We start from the raw sequence: 13,274 nt of genomic DNA, 5'->3' as shown, positions 1-13,274 counted from the left end.
CATGAAGACGAAGATCGTTACAGCCCCACAGGTCAATGAGGACAAAGACCCTTGCCTTTTGGAGTTGGAGAGGATTAACAAGTAAAATAGAGACTGTGAATGAGGTAGAGAAGGAGCAGAGGAGATGATCCCTTTACCAAACTGTGCAGATTAACAGTAAAAGCATAGAGTCCAAGAAAGTCTCGATTCCCAAATCTGAAACGGCAGGTGAAGATTTGAATGGAAATAGCGCCAAATCTTCACACAGGCAGCCCACTACAGTCTATTCTCCTTCTAGGAGGAAGTACGTGTTTGACAGCTCCAAACAGAAGGTTGATTTGGAATAATAGCCCTTGTCCAACTTCTTAGCTTCTTTGTTATCTAGTCGTTGTTTTAAGTACAGGGATAAGTGGGCAAGGTGTTAACAGGACGAGAGAGAATGTTTGTAAGGGGAACCAAACTAAGCCGCCTTCTCAAGAGCCCACTCCCTCACAAGCTAGTAGAAACAAGCTAGTTGATGACCCTGATGAAGAAGGGGTCCTCATTGATATTCCACCTCTGGAGAGCGACAGGAAGAAGAGCCGAGCTCAGAAGCCCTGTAAGACCACCACAAACCTTCCACAGGAAGTCAAAGCGGAAGTGTTGTCATATCTAGTGTTTCTGCTAGTCAGGGAATTGAAGGTAAACCCAGTGCTGAGTATGTTTGATGACCTGTCAAAATGCTTGGAAAACCTGAGGAGTGAAAGTGAGAGAATAGTTTGTTACCAAGAGGCTGAGGCCACTGCGGAAAGTAACTGAGACAGATCTTGAATGTCCCAAAAGGGATGCTTCATCTTTACAGACACCTCACCATAATGATCCAGTTGGTTATGCAGATGTCGACTTACTGATGGCAGAGCCTGAATTGCTTGAAAGTGAGCTTGCCTTCAACTGTGCTGAGAACAGTAACCCTCTTCCACCCAATGAAGTCTTATATGGACATGTATCTCCACTACCTCACAAGGTTTTAGTCCCTCCCTCGATCTCCCCCCCCCCCCATAAACTCGTCATTGAGCAGCCAGCAACACAGAGCTTCTGGTCACTTGTACAAAGCATATCATCAGTGCCATGTCTTCAGAAAATACCAGGTCAAACTCCAGGCCATGATTTTGCCTTGCCTAGTCCAGTTCCGGCAACAAACTTTGTAGAGCAAGCAGCCACTACCCCGGGTATCACAAAATGCCAGCTGTTATATGGGCTAACTAATGGAATAGAATTAGAATCTGCTCATTTTGAACCACTTACCATAGACGAAGTGAATGAACAAGTTATTGAGTTCTGAGGAGCTTGAGTATTGAGTTATCTGATAGTGATGCAATGGAGGAATGCTACCGTATCTTCTTGGAGGAAGCCAACAAGCTGAAGAGGGATCAACAGAACAGGCTGATACTCCCACACTCACACACTGGGCAGGATACGTGGACAGTTGGAGATTGGAACATGTTGATATTGTGTGTACAAAGTCATTGCTTGTGTTTTTCCTCTGCTAGCCTGTGTGAACATCATACCTGTGGAAGCAACCATCCAGGTGGGCAACAACCTGCACTTCATCCTCCCAGAGGGAAGCTATACTCTGCCCATCACTTCAGTTAGTTCTCCAGTCACTCCAGTCCATACCCAGTCACAGTTTTACCCATTTCCCCTGTTCCTGTAGAACCTCAGCCTACTGCCTTCATCCCTGCTAAGGTGAGTTCAAACGTAAAGATGTAGAGGTGGACTGAAATGGCTTCAGTGATGTTCACTGACCGCGAGTACAGTATGAAGCAAAGCATTGTTCAGTTGTATATTGCTGAGAGCTGACCAAATGTAAAAATGCACCTCTTGAAATGTGACAGATTTAGTCATAAGCATGCCTTTTACATGCTTGGCATAGGCAGTACATCCTATAGGCTGTGGTATGATTCATTTCCCTAGGACTGGCCTACATTGGGTAATGTAGTCAACATGGGGCTGTTCTTCGTGCTCTGTTCATCATTCCCCATTATGCCAGAATAGGGCATACTTCAGCTCTATGATGTATTTGCATTCAGGGCTAGTCCTGTTTTACTTCCAAATTGGCAACTTGTGCGTTTTTTGTTTCTGGGTAAAGAAGCTTTAAAGAGGCTTTTCTGTCGGTGTGGGGCCACTTCCTCTATGAGCCCAGTGGGAAAGCACACTCGCAAGGAGGAGTGCAACTACCAGAATGGGAAGGGAGTTGAGAAGAAGGGTGAGAGGACATCATGTTATGTTCCACATTTCTGAATTTAGAAATGGAATCCTGTTTTGAGTAACTTGTTACTACAGTTCCAGGTGGAGTGGAAACACGCCATAGCTGCTGTGAGGGTGTCATTGGATGTCCTGGATGCCACGTTTTCAAGGTAATAAGAAGACAAAAAGGGCATAGCACCTATTTTCCGCAAGACTTTTCAAAGATGTCAGGAAACATAGTATCCCCCACATACTTCTACCCCTCAGCCGCATGTCCCATGACACAGTTAGCCTAGATGCCTTTGTCAGTACCCTTCCTAGACCTGCCTCTGATACGGGCTGCCTGGAGGTGTTCTCAGTCGACTGTGAAATGGTGAGATTCAACAGTCGGATTATGGAAATCATAGGCAACCTTTTGCATGACATGCCAATTTAAAGTTAGGTCAGTGTGTTTTGAACATCGATGTCCCCACTGCCGTACTAGTGATCTGGTCAAGTTATTTTCTTTACTGTATGACTAATAGATTTAGTCTTTCTTCCTTCAGTGCTTTACCACTCATGGTCTGGAGCTGGCTAGAGGGACTTCTGTCAACTCCAGTTTGCAGGTAACCTATGACGCCTTTTGTGAAAGCTGATAATGAAGTCATTGACTACAACACCAGGAAGGGCCACATAACACTCCAGAATTCATATAGAATCTCGACAGACTGCTTCATTTTATCCAGCATTTTAAACAAAGATGGCATCGCAGTCACCAATGCTCTCTTCTGCTCAGGTTTTCAGGCACCAGTGATGTTCGTGTGAAAGGAACACGCTCGTCCACACGGGATGTTCAGGAGACTCTTCTGAGCTTTGTAAGCGCAGAGACTATACTGATTGGCCAACGCTTAGAAACTGACCTCTGTGCACTTAAGGTGAGTTCAGCTGCATTAGTTATTAATAGTAGCTATGTATTAGTGAATACGCACCGATATGGAAAGTCTATCAATACCAGTTGCTTTTTTCTCTCTCGATACAGTATAGATTAATATTGAAATAAAAAACATTACAACTGCCAATGAGAATTGTCTTTGAGCATATTTTTTTTAGTCCAGGACAAGGCCTAATCTCAACCTCATGAATAAGATTACGCTCCACAACCTGACAGCAGACTACCCGAGGAGGATCATCCAGGAGAGTGGAGGGTCAAACAAACAAGTCTCTGGCAATGGGAATAATACCCATCACCTGTGTGTCATTACATTTCTAAACAGTCAAACTGATCATGGTGTAAGCAGGGCAAGATGTTGCATGACTCTTTTAATGAAGTGTCTCACAATCCCAACTCTGTCCATTCACTGCTTACCGTTAAATGTGTTCATAGAACACTTGTAAAAGCAGTTGAGACAATCTGAGAGATGATCCTATTTTGTGTTTCGTAGTAGGCAAAAGTCCTAAACATGTATCCACTAATTTGAGAATCATTCCTAATCCAAGCTTTTCAGATTTTGTGCATGTGCGCTATAGGTTTATAGTAACTGTGTGTATGGTATTGTTCCGCTCCCTTCCAGTGGGTGGCCATGACTCTGCAGAAGCTGCTGCCTGCTCATGTAACGAGTATGCTAGGAGTCGGGAAGCTAGTACAGGGAGTGAATTTAATAATAAATGGAACAAAATAAGAAACACGACTACCGTACAGACATAAAACACAGAAACAGAATCAATAACGCCTGGGGGGAAAAAAACAAAGGGAGTGAAAGATATAGGGGAGGTAATCAGGAAGGTGACAGAGTCCAGGTGAGGTGCATGTGTGCGTAATGATTGTGGCAGGTGTGCGTAATAATGAATAAACAAACTGGCGACATCGAGTGCCAGAGAGAAGGAGCGGGAGTAGACGTGACCGCTCATGTTGTGGAAGGTCAAAGATGGCAAAAACTAAACGATGGTGACCTGAATAAAACTGTCATCGCCCACCTACGTTTTGAAATCCCAAATATTAATGTTCAAATGTCACTTATTGTATAAAGGTGAAGTGAGATTTGTTGGGCTTTTTCTTCGAATGGTGTGGGTAGGCTTGGAGAGGGACTGAAATTATAATTTTTATGTCAATTGGTGGAATTCCTTTTTGTTTTACCATGTTATGCTCCTTCCGCAGTTTCTCTTGTCAATGTAATTATTATTTGGGGATGCACTCTGAACATTGGAAAATAAGAATACATTGAAAGTAACAGAAATCTGTTATGGGGTTTTATTAACATTAAATAACTCGTTAATGTTGATGGTGGCTGTGTTGATTGAAGGAACACCTGAAGACTATTTCAATTTCCAATTGATGAGATTAGGGTCAATAATTCCAAAATCAAATGAACTAAGAATTTGAACAATACATAGTCTCCTCCCCAGTGTGCTATCTACTAATCCTCAACACTTTCAGATGTTATATGCGATGTTACATAATCAAAATCGACACATAAAACCTCAAACAGTGTCAGAGAATGTCCTGGTGATGGGGAGGAGAGATGACGTCCTGGTGACGGGGAGGAGAGATGACGTACTGGTGATGGGGAGGAGAGATGACGTCCTGGTGACGGGGAGGAGAGATGACGTACTGGTGATGGGGAGGAGAGATGACGTACTGGTGATGGGGAGGAGAGATGACATCCTGGTGACGGGGAGGAGAGATGACATCCTGGTGACGGGGAGGAGAGATGACATCCTGGTGACGGGGAGGAGAGATGACATCCTGGTGACGGGGAGGAGAGATGACATCCTGGTGACGGGGAGGAGAGATGACGTGCTGGTGACGGGGAGGAGAGATGACGTCCTGGTGATGGGGAGGAGAGATGACGTAATGGTGACGGGGAGGAGAGATGACGTACTGGTGATGGGGAGGAGAGATGACGTCCTGGTGATGGGGAGGAGAGATGACATCCTGGTGACAGGGAGGAGAGATGACATCCTGGTGACGGGGAGGAGAGATGACATCCTGGTGACGGGGAGGAGAGATGACATCCTGGTGACGGGGAGGAGAGATGACATCCTGGTGACGGGGAGGAGAGATGACGTCCTGGTGACGGGGAGGAGAGATGACATCCTGGTGACGGGGAGGAGAGATGACATCCTGGTGACGGGGAGGAGAGATGACGTCCTGGTGACGGGGAGGAGAGATGACATCCTGGTGACGGGGAGGAGAGATGACGTGCTGGTGACGGGGAGGAGAGATGACGTACCGGTGATGGGGAGGAGAGATGACGTACTGGTGATGGGGAGGAGAGATGACGTCCTGGTGATGGGGAGGAGAGATGACGTCCTGGTGACGGGGAGGAGAGATGACATCCTGGTGATGGGGAGGAGAGATGACATCCTGGTGACGGGGAGGAGAGATGACATCCTGGTGACGGGGAGGAGAGATGACGTCCTGGTGACGGGGAGGAGAGATGACGTCCTGGTGACGGGGAGGAGAGATGAAGTACTGGTGATGGGGAGGAGAGATGACATCCTGGTGACGGGGAGGAGAGATGACGTCCTGGTGACGGGGAGGAGAGATGACATCCTGGTGACGGGGAGGAGAGATGACGTACCGGTGACGGGGAGGAGAGATGACGTGCCGGTGACGGGGAGGAGAGATGACATCCTGGTGACGGGGAGGAGAGATGACGTCCTGGTGACGGGGAGGAGAGATGACGTGCTGGTGACGGGGAGGAGACATGACGTGCTGGTGACGGGGAGGAGAGATGACGTGCTGGTGACGGGGAGGAGAGATGACATCCTGGTGACGGGGAGGAGAGATGACATCCTGGTGACGGGGAGGAGAGATGACGTCCTGGTGACGGGGAGGAGAGATGACGTCCTGGTGACGGGGAGGAGAGATGAAGTACTGGTGATGGGGAGGAGAGATGACATCCTGGTGACGGGGAGGAGAGATGACGTCCTGGTGACGGGGAGGAGAGATGACATCCTGGTGACGGGGAGGAGAGATGACGTACCGGTGACGGGGAGGAGAGATGACGTGCTGGTGACGGGGAGGAGAGATGACATCCTGGTGACGGGGAGGAGAGATGACGTCCTGGTGACGGGGAGGAGAGATGACGTGCTGGTGACGGGGAGGAGAGATGACGTGCTGGTGACGGGGAGGAGAGATGACGTGCTGGTGACGGGGAGGAGAGATGACGTCCTGGTGACGGGGAGGAGAGATGACGTCCTGGTGACGGGGAGGAGAGATGACGTACTGGTGACGGGGAGGAGAGATGACGTGCTGGTGACGGGGAGGAGAGATGACGTCCTGGTGACGGGGAGGAGAGATGACGTACTGGTGACGGGGAGGAGAGATGACGTACTGGTGATGGGGAGGAGCGATGACGTCCTGGTGACGGGGAGGAGAGATGACGTCCTGGTGACGGGGAGGAGAGATGACGTGCTGGTGATGGGGAGGAGAGATGACGTGCTGGTGATGGGGAGGAGAGATGACGTGCTGGTGACGGGGAGGAGAGATGACGTGCTGGTGACGGGGAGGAGAGTGCAGCCTTACATCTCAAGCGGAGTAAGTGTACCTTCATGGGGAATAAGGCAGTGTTCCTAAGACACAGATTGGACGCCACGGGTATCCATCCACTCAATGACAAGGTACAAGCAATCCAGAACGCACCTGCTCATAAAAATGTGACTGAGTTTACCTGGGACTGCTAAACTATTATAACAGGTTTTTGCACCTCTTCACACACTACTGCGTAAAGAGACAAAGTGGCAGTAGGGGGAAGAGCAGGAGGCTTCTTAAACCAGCAGAAAATAACTATTCCCAACTAGACAAAGAGGGGTTAGCAGTACAGTTTGGGGTACATTTGGAAAGTACTATAAGGACACAAGGCGAGACCCAAATGCAGACACAGGAAGCAGATGGTTGAGCTCCAATATTTCTTAATCCAAGGGGTAGATAAAAGGTAGGTCTGGGACTGGCGAGAGTTCATAAACCGGGTCAGAGTCCAAAACAGTACCAGACGAAGGGCAGTCTCGAGGTCAGGCCAGGCAGGGGTTCAGTAACCGGATCAGAGTCCAAACAGTACAAGGGGATAGGCAGGCTTGAAGACAGAACAGGCAGAGTGGTCAGGCAGGCGGGTACGGAGTCAGGACAGGCAAGGGTCGAAACCAGGAGGACTAGAACCAAAAGAAACTGGGGAAAAGATCCTTGAGAGATCCTTGATGAAAACCTGCTGCAGAGTGCTCAGGACCTCAGACGGGGGCGAAGTTTCACCTTCCAACAGGACAACGACCCTAAGCACACAGCCAAGACAGCTCAGGAGTGACTTCAGGACAAGTCTCTGAATGTCCTTGAGTGGCCCAGCCAGAGCCCGAACTTGAACCCGATCTAGCAACTCTGGAGAGACCTGAAAATAGCTGTGCAGCGACGCTCCCCATCTAACCTGACAGAGCTTGAGAGGCTCTGCAGAGAATAATGGGAGAAACTCCCCAAATACAGGTGTGCCAAACTAGTAGCGTCATACCCAAGAAGACTCGAGGTTGTAATCACTGCCAAATGTGATTCAACAAAGTACTGAGTGAAGGGTCTGAATACTTATGTAAATGTGATATTTCATTTTTTAAATATTTAATACATTTGCAAAAATTTCTACGAGCCTGTTTTTGCTTTGTCATCATGGGGTATTGTGTGTAGATTGATGAGGAACATTTTTATACATTTTTGAAAAAGGCTGCAACGTAACAGAATTTGCAGAAAGTCAAGGGGACTGAATACTTTCCGAATGCCCTGTATATGGCAGGAAGTTTACCACATGTACAGGTCATAAACCTTTACGGTCTCTTTTCAAAGAAATGAAGGCAGTTCCACAGATGGTGTTTCGGAGGATTCAGAGGTGGGCAGTGACGTTGAGGGCGTATAAGTCTTTCATCGTTTTTCGAGGCAGGAAAGTACCATGGGAATGTAGATGCCTTGAGCCGTCTTCCGCTGCCGTACACGCCATCATAACAGCTCAACGGGACAGAGTGCTGATGTTTGTGGACAGACACGGCACTCGTGACTGCAGTGCAAGTGAGAACCTGGACAGGTAAAGATCCAGGACGGTCTAGAGTTAGAGAATACATGGTAAGGGGATGACCACAACAAACAGAAGAGATTGAATTTCAGAGTCTGGAAAACAGAGTTTTGCGTACAGGATGGTTGCGTTTTGTGGGGAGCACGAGTGATTATTCCACTATCAGCACGCCAGGCTATCCTACAGCAGCAACATCAGAGTCGCCCTGGGGTTGGCTAGGAGTTACTTATGGTGGCCTCAACTAGATAAGGAGATAGAGAATCTAGTCAAAACATGTAAGGAACACAGGCGAAAGCAACAGCTTCCCTCCACCCTTGGGACTTCCCAGAGAAACCTTGGAGAAGATTGCATATAGATTACGCAGGGTCATTCATAGGAAACTGTTCCTGATAATCATCGATGCACATTCAAAAATTGATGGGATGGGTATCCGTTTAGTTTTGCTTCGTCCACCACTACTATCGATGGCCTGCGACAGAGTTTTTGTAATAAAGGGGATACTTGAGAGGGTGGCGAGCGACAGTGCAACCTGTTTCATGAGTACAGAAACACAAGAGTTCTCCAGAAACAACGGCATTGTGCATGTGCCATCTGCTCCATTTCATCCATCTTCAAATGGCCCGGCGCAGTGCAGACATTCAAAGAAACGAGGAAGTAAAGCGCAGAAGGGAGCGTGGCAGCAAAGTGTCACGTGTTCTGTTCAGCTGCAGACTTAACACCTCGACCCACAACAGGACGTTCTCCTGCTGAGATGTTACCAGGTTGTCGACTACGCTCCACACTGGACCTAGTCCATCCAGACCTGAAAAGGACAGTTGAATGCAAACAAAACAGACAGAAAGAAAGAGAACCATGACAAATTCACCAAGGGCCGCAGTTTTGGAGAGGGGGACCCTGTCCTTACCATAAATTTCAGTCAGGGGTCAAAATGGATACCTGGATTCATAGACTCAGTGACAGGTCCTGTCTCTTACAAGGGAATGTTGGGAGATGGTAAAGTGGTTTGCAGACATGTTGATCCGATTATTTCCAGATGGAAGGAACAACAAGTGAGTTACCAGTTGTGATGGCAGAGGACAGGCTGTTCTCTAGCTATCCAAGTGCTTCTGTGGTGCACTTGCCACAGACAGAGACTGTAACAGGGAAAACAGTTCACCAAGAAAAAAAACACAGTTTCAGTCAAATACTCTGAGCCTGGCTCAGAAACCGCTGGTGGCTTTTCCACCGTTGAGAATAAATACTACCCCTTAGTGTTTGTCGTTCACAGAGGAATGCAGAGCTTCCAAGCTGCTTAAAAAACCTTTAACTCTGAACAAGAACTGATATAAATTGATATAAATTGTTTTTTAAAAGACAACTAAAAGCCTCACAGTAAATGAGACTCAATAATGAAATGCATAACAGTTACCCAAGCATGTGAAAAGAAAATTCAATTATTGTGAACATGTGAAATGTCATGTTTATTGTTTACACTGACTTGTTTGGATCAGTAGAGTACATAACACGTTTTAAAGAATGTTTCAGTTAAAGGAACTTCATATTTCATAATGAGTTCACTAACGCAATAGGAGAGCATAGGGAATGTGCTATGTTGTATGTCCTAACAAAGGACTTATTTAAGAGGGGAGGAATGTGGTATTAACCGTAATACACATAAACGCCACCAGTGGGCGTAGCACTTGAGTACCTATTGGTGTCATTGCTAGGGTATTGGAATGCACCCCATACACACATTGAGTGCAGCTGCAGTTGCCTACCTGTTACACCATGCTCTGGCTTAGTAAAAAAGTAATTTCTCCAATAAAATTAGACATGACAAATTACTACAAATCGGTAGAATTTAAGTAGTATTGGCATTAGAACATCCATTTAAACTTTTTTTTTTAAATACACTGTACTCGGTTGTTTTGTGGTGTGATCATCAAATTGACCTCATCCAATGATATTGTAAATGAGCTCACCCATAGCCTCACTGTAGTAGTCATCCATATCATGGCCACAGACTGTATTGTCATGTCCTGGGACGCATAGAACAGACAATTCAGAACAGGAAGCTTATTCTATGTGCCTTATGTCTATCTGCCTTATGATACATAACTGTATGATTAACAGCTGTAATCAATCCCTTTTGAACTAGTCGTTCAAGTGAAGCAAACATCAACAGAACAACTTTAACTCTGAATCATAGTTGCCCTCAATGTATCGCACGTCACCAGATTAAAGAGCCAAAAGGGTATTTTGGGGGTGAAAAGTAAAAGCCGGGTTAAAAGAAACAACAGAGAAAGTCAACAGAGTAGAACTAATGTAAAAGTGAATGGAAGTCATCATTGTAAATGTTTGTGTTACTATTATGTGTGTGTGACAAACAATGATTATAATTGGGAATAGACATTTGTAAACTAAGTAAACTTTCTCACTCAGTATAGTATAGTTAATTGTAGATGACCTCATCTCTGTTTTTAATGTGAAATGTAGCACTAGTATAGTGATCAGGTGAATGAGGCAGCTGGTTTGAGTGTGGGCCCACTGAGTTCTTCCAGGGTCAGGGTCCTTTAGGAAGGTGTGACTGACTGTTTTTCTCTGGCAAATAATGTCATCTCCTACACGCCCCCCCCCCCCCCCCCCCCCCCCCCCCCCCACACACACATTATCGTTGTAGATTCCTTTTGACATTGGATCCAGGAGTGTCTGTGAAAACAATAAGGATTTGAATGGTTAATTTGCCTGGCTGTAAGAAAGTCAGCCTTCCGTTTTATGGTTCTATGCTACTTTTATGATGAAGGACGTGGGTATTATATTAATAAGGTCTAGTGAACTTTTAGCGTGGAGCGTTCAGTATACACTATAAGTTGTTCTTCTCTAAACGGCTGCCTCTACTCTCCTTCCTCTTTCTAACCATCCTTAGTAATCTCTTCCCCTCTCTCTCTCTCTCTCTCCCTCCCTCCTACTCCTTTCTCTCTCTCTCTCTCCCTTCCAACCCTCTCTCTCTATCTCTCTCTCTCTCTCTCTATCTTTCTCTCTCTGTCCCTACCACCCCTCCCTCCCTCCCACCCACCTCTCTCTCTCTCTCTCCCTACCACCCCCCCCCCCCCTCTCTCTCTCTCTCTCTCTCTCCCTTCCAACCCTCCCTCCCTCCCCCCTCCCTCTCTCTCTCTCTCTCTCTCTCTCTCTCTCTCTCCCTCTCTCTCTCTCTCTCTCTCCCACCTCTCTCTCTCTCTCTCTCTCCCACCCCTCTCTCTCTCCCTCCCTCCCACCAACCTCTCTCTCTCTCTCTCTCTCTCTCACCCCTCTCTCTCTCTCTCTCTCTCTCCCTCCCTCCCACCAACCTCTCTCTCTCTCTCTCTCCCTTCCAACCCTCCCTCCCCCCCCTCTCTCTCTCTCTCTCTCTCTCTCTCTCTCTCTCTCCCTCTCTCTCTCTCTCTCTCTCTCCCACCCCTCTCTCTCTCTCTCCCTCCCACCAACCTCTCTCTCTCTCTCTCTCTCTCTCCCTCTCTCTCTCTCTCTCCCTCTCTCTCTCTCTCTCTCTCTCCCTCTCTCTCTCTCTCCCTCTCTCTCTCTCTCTCTCTCTCTCTCTCTCCCTCTCTCTCTCTCTCTCTCTCTCCCACCCCTCTCTCTCTCTCTCTCCCTCCCACCAACCTCTCTCTCTCTCTCTCCCACCCCTCTCTCTCTCTCTCTCCCTCCCACCAACCTCTCTCTCTCTCTCGCTCCCTCTCTCTCTCTCTCTCCCACCCCTCTCTCTCTCTCTCTCTCTCCCTCCCACCAACCTCTCTGTCTCTCTCTCTCCCTCCCTCTCAGTGCCTGGGTGTGGGTTACAGCGTGTTGCTTTTTGAAGTATACATTTGCATAATCTGATTAGAATGTGGGTTTGTCTGTGTCAGGCCCTGTAAGAAAGTGCTCCAGAGGAGAGGGTGCTGTCCAGCCAACAATGGGGTCCCCCTTCCCTCGATGAGCCTGCACCTGCATCCATCCTTCATTGGGCTGCCCTCCTCTCCCTGCCGACGCTGCTGGGGGAAGACCAGAGCAATGGGTAGGAAGAAAAGAGGGGGAGGAAAGGAGGGGATAGGGAAGAAGGGGGTGCTGAAATATTTAAACATGCAGAGTGTGAATTGGTTTAAGGGGATAAAGAGCTCAGGGCCTATCGGTTGGCACCCAGCTCCAGAAATTCTTTTTCATGGCGCCTCAGCCGGGAGTGAGAGGGCTTGCCTGCACTGATCTGGTCCATTGTGATAACAGATTCAGACAGTGTGCTAGACGCAGATAAGGAAATGTGCTGTCAATAGACCATTACCCCTGTACTTGGGAGAGAATAGTCAATCAGGCAAATATACTTGAATAAGATGAGCAGAATACAGATTTGATTTTCAGTAGCTAGTGAGTTAGCATTGAAGAAGAAAGAAATGTCAGAGAAACGTCTACAGTGTTTGGATGTTTTCTGCGAATCACGTGCATAAATGACACAGTAAATGATACTTCGATTTATTATGATTACACTGAAGGCCTATGTGTTGTGTTGAAAATGTCACATTTGTTTGGCCTTAAAAGAGTTCTATAGTTTGCTGAGCAACAACAAATCCATGTACTGCATCATGTGTGCAATTTCTCTACCATATATCAGTACTAGCACAGCAAAAAGACACAGACGTATATACATTGTAAACAACCGGAATGCTGTGTAACTGAGGATGGATTAGGGGGGGTATAACTGCATAGAAAACCTGTTGGCACTGTAGTACTGTCATCCTAATGAAGTATGATTCTAGTCTAGTGTATCCCCAATGGATTAAGAGCAGTCGCCTGTCCATTCCCACAGGCTGTATGCCTGTGTCCAGCAGCTGCACATTGCTCCGTTTACACACCATTAGCAGGTTTAATGGCGGTGGAGAAAAGGCCTAAAGCCTTACACCAACTCACAGTTGACTCTTCAGCTCAGTAGTTGCAGCCTGTTGGCACAGTCAGGACACGGGGCAGATTTTAAACAGTGACAATGGGTGATTAGTAGCCTGGTTAAATGTTTAACAATGGTGAGCTCCGCATTTAGGCTGG

The 13,274-nt window shown here is 47.2% G+C and overlaps 1 pseudogene; it reads left to right on the top strand.

Annotated features, from left to right (window-relative positions):
• Nucleotide 1: 1 nt before the first annotated feature.
• Nucleotides 2-12,443, top strand: LOC149979612 (uncharacterized; annotated as a pseudogene).
• Nucleotides 12,444-13,274: the final 831 nt, after the last annotated feature.

The sequence above is a fragment of the Oncorhynchus mykiss genome, chromosome 11 (assembly GCF_057628025.1).
Source record: "Oncorhynchus mykiss isolate SJ-2025 chromosome 11, ASM5762802v1, whole genome shotgun sequence".
Lineage (NCBI taxonomy): Eukaryota > Metazoa > Chordata > Actinopteri > Salmoniformes > Salmonidae > Oncorhynchus > Oncorhynchus mykiss.
Note: the sequence above shows the minus strand (reverse complement) of the source record. Positions and strands in the feature narration are given on the sequence as shown.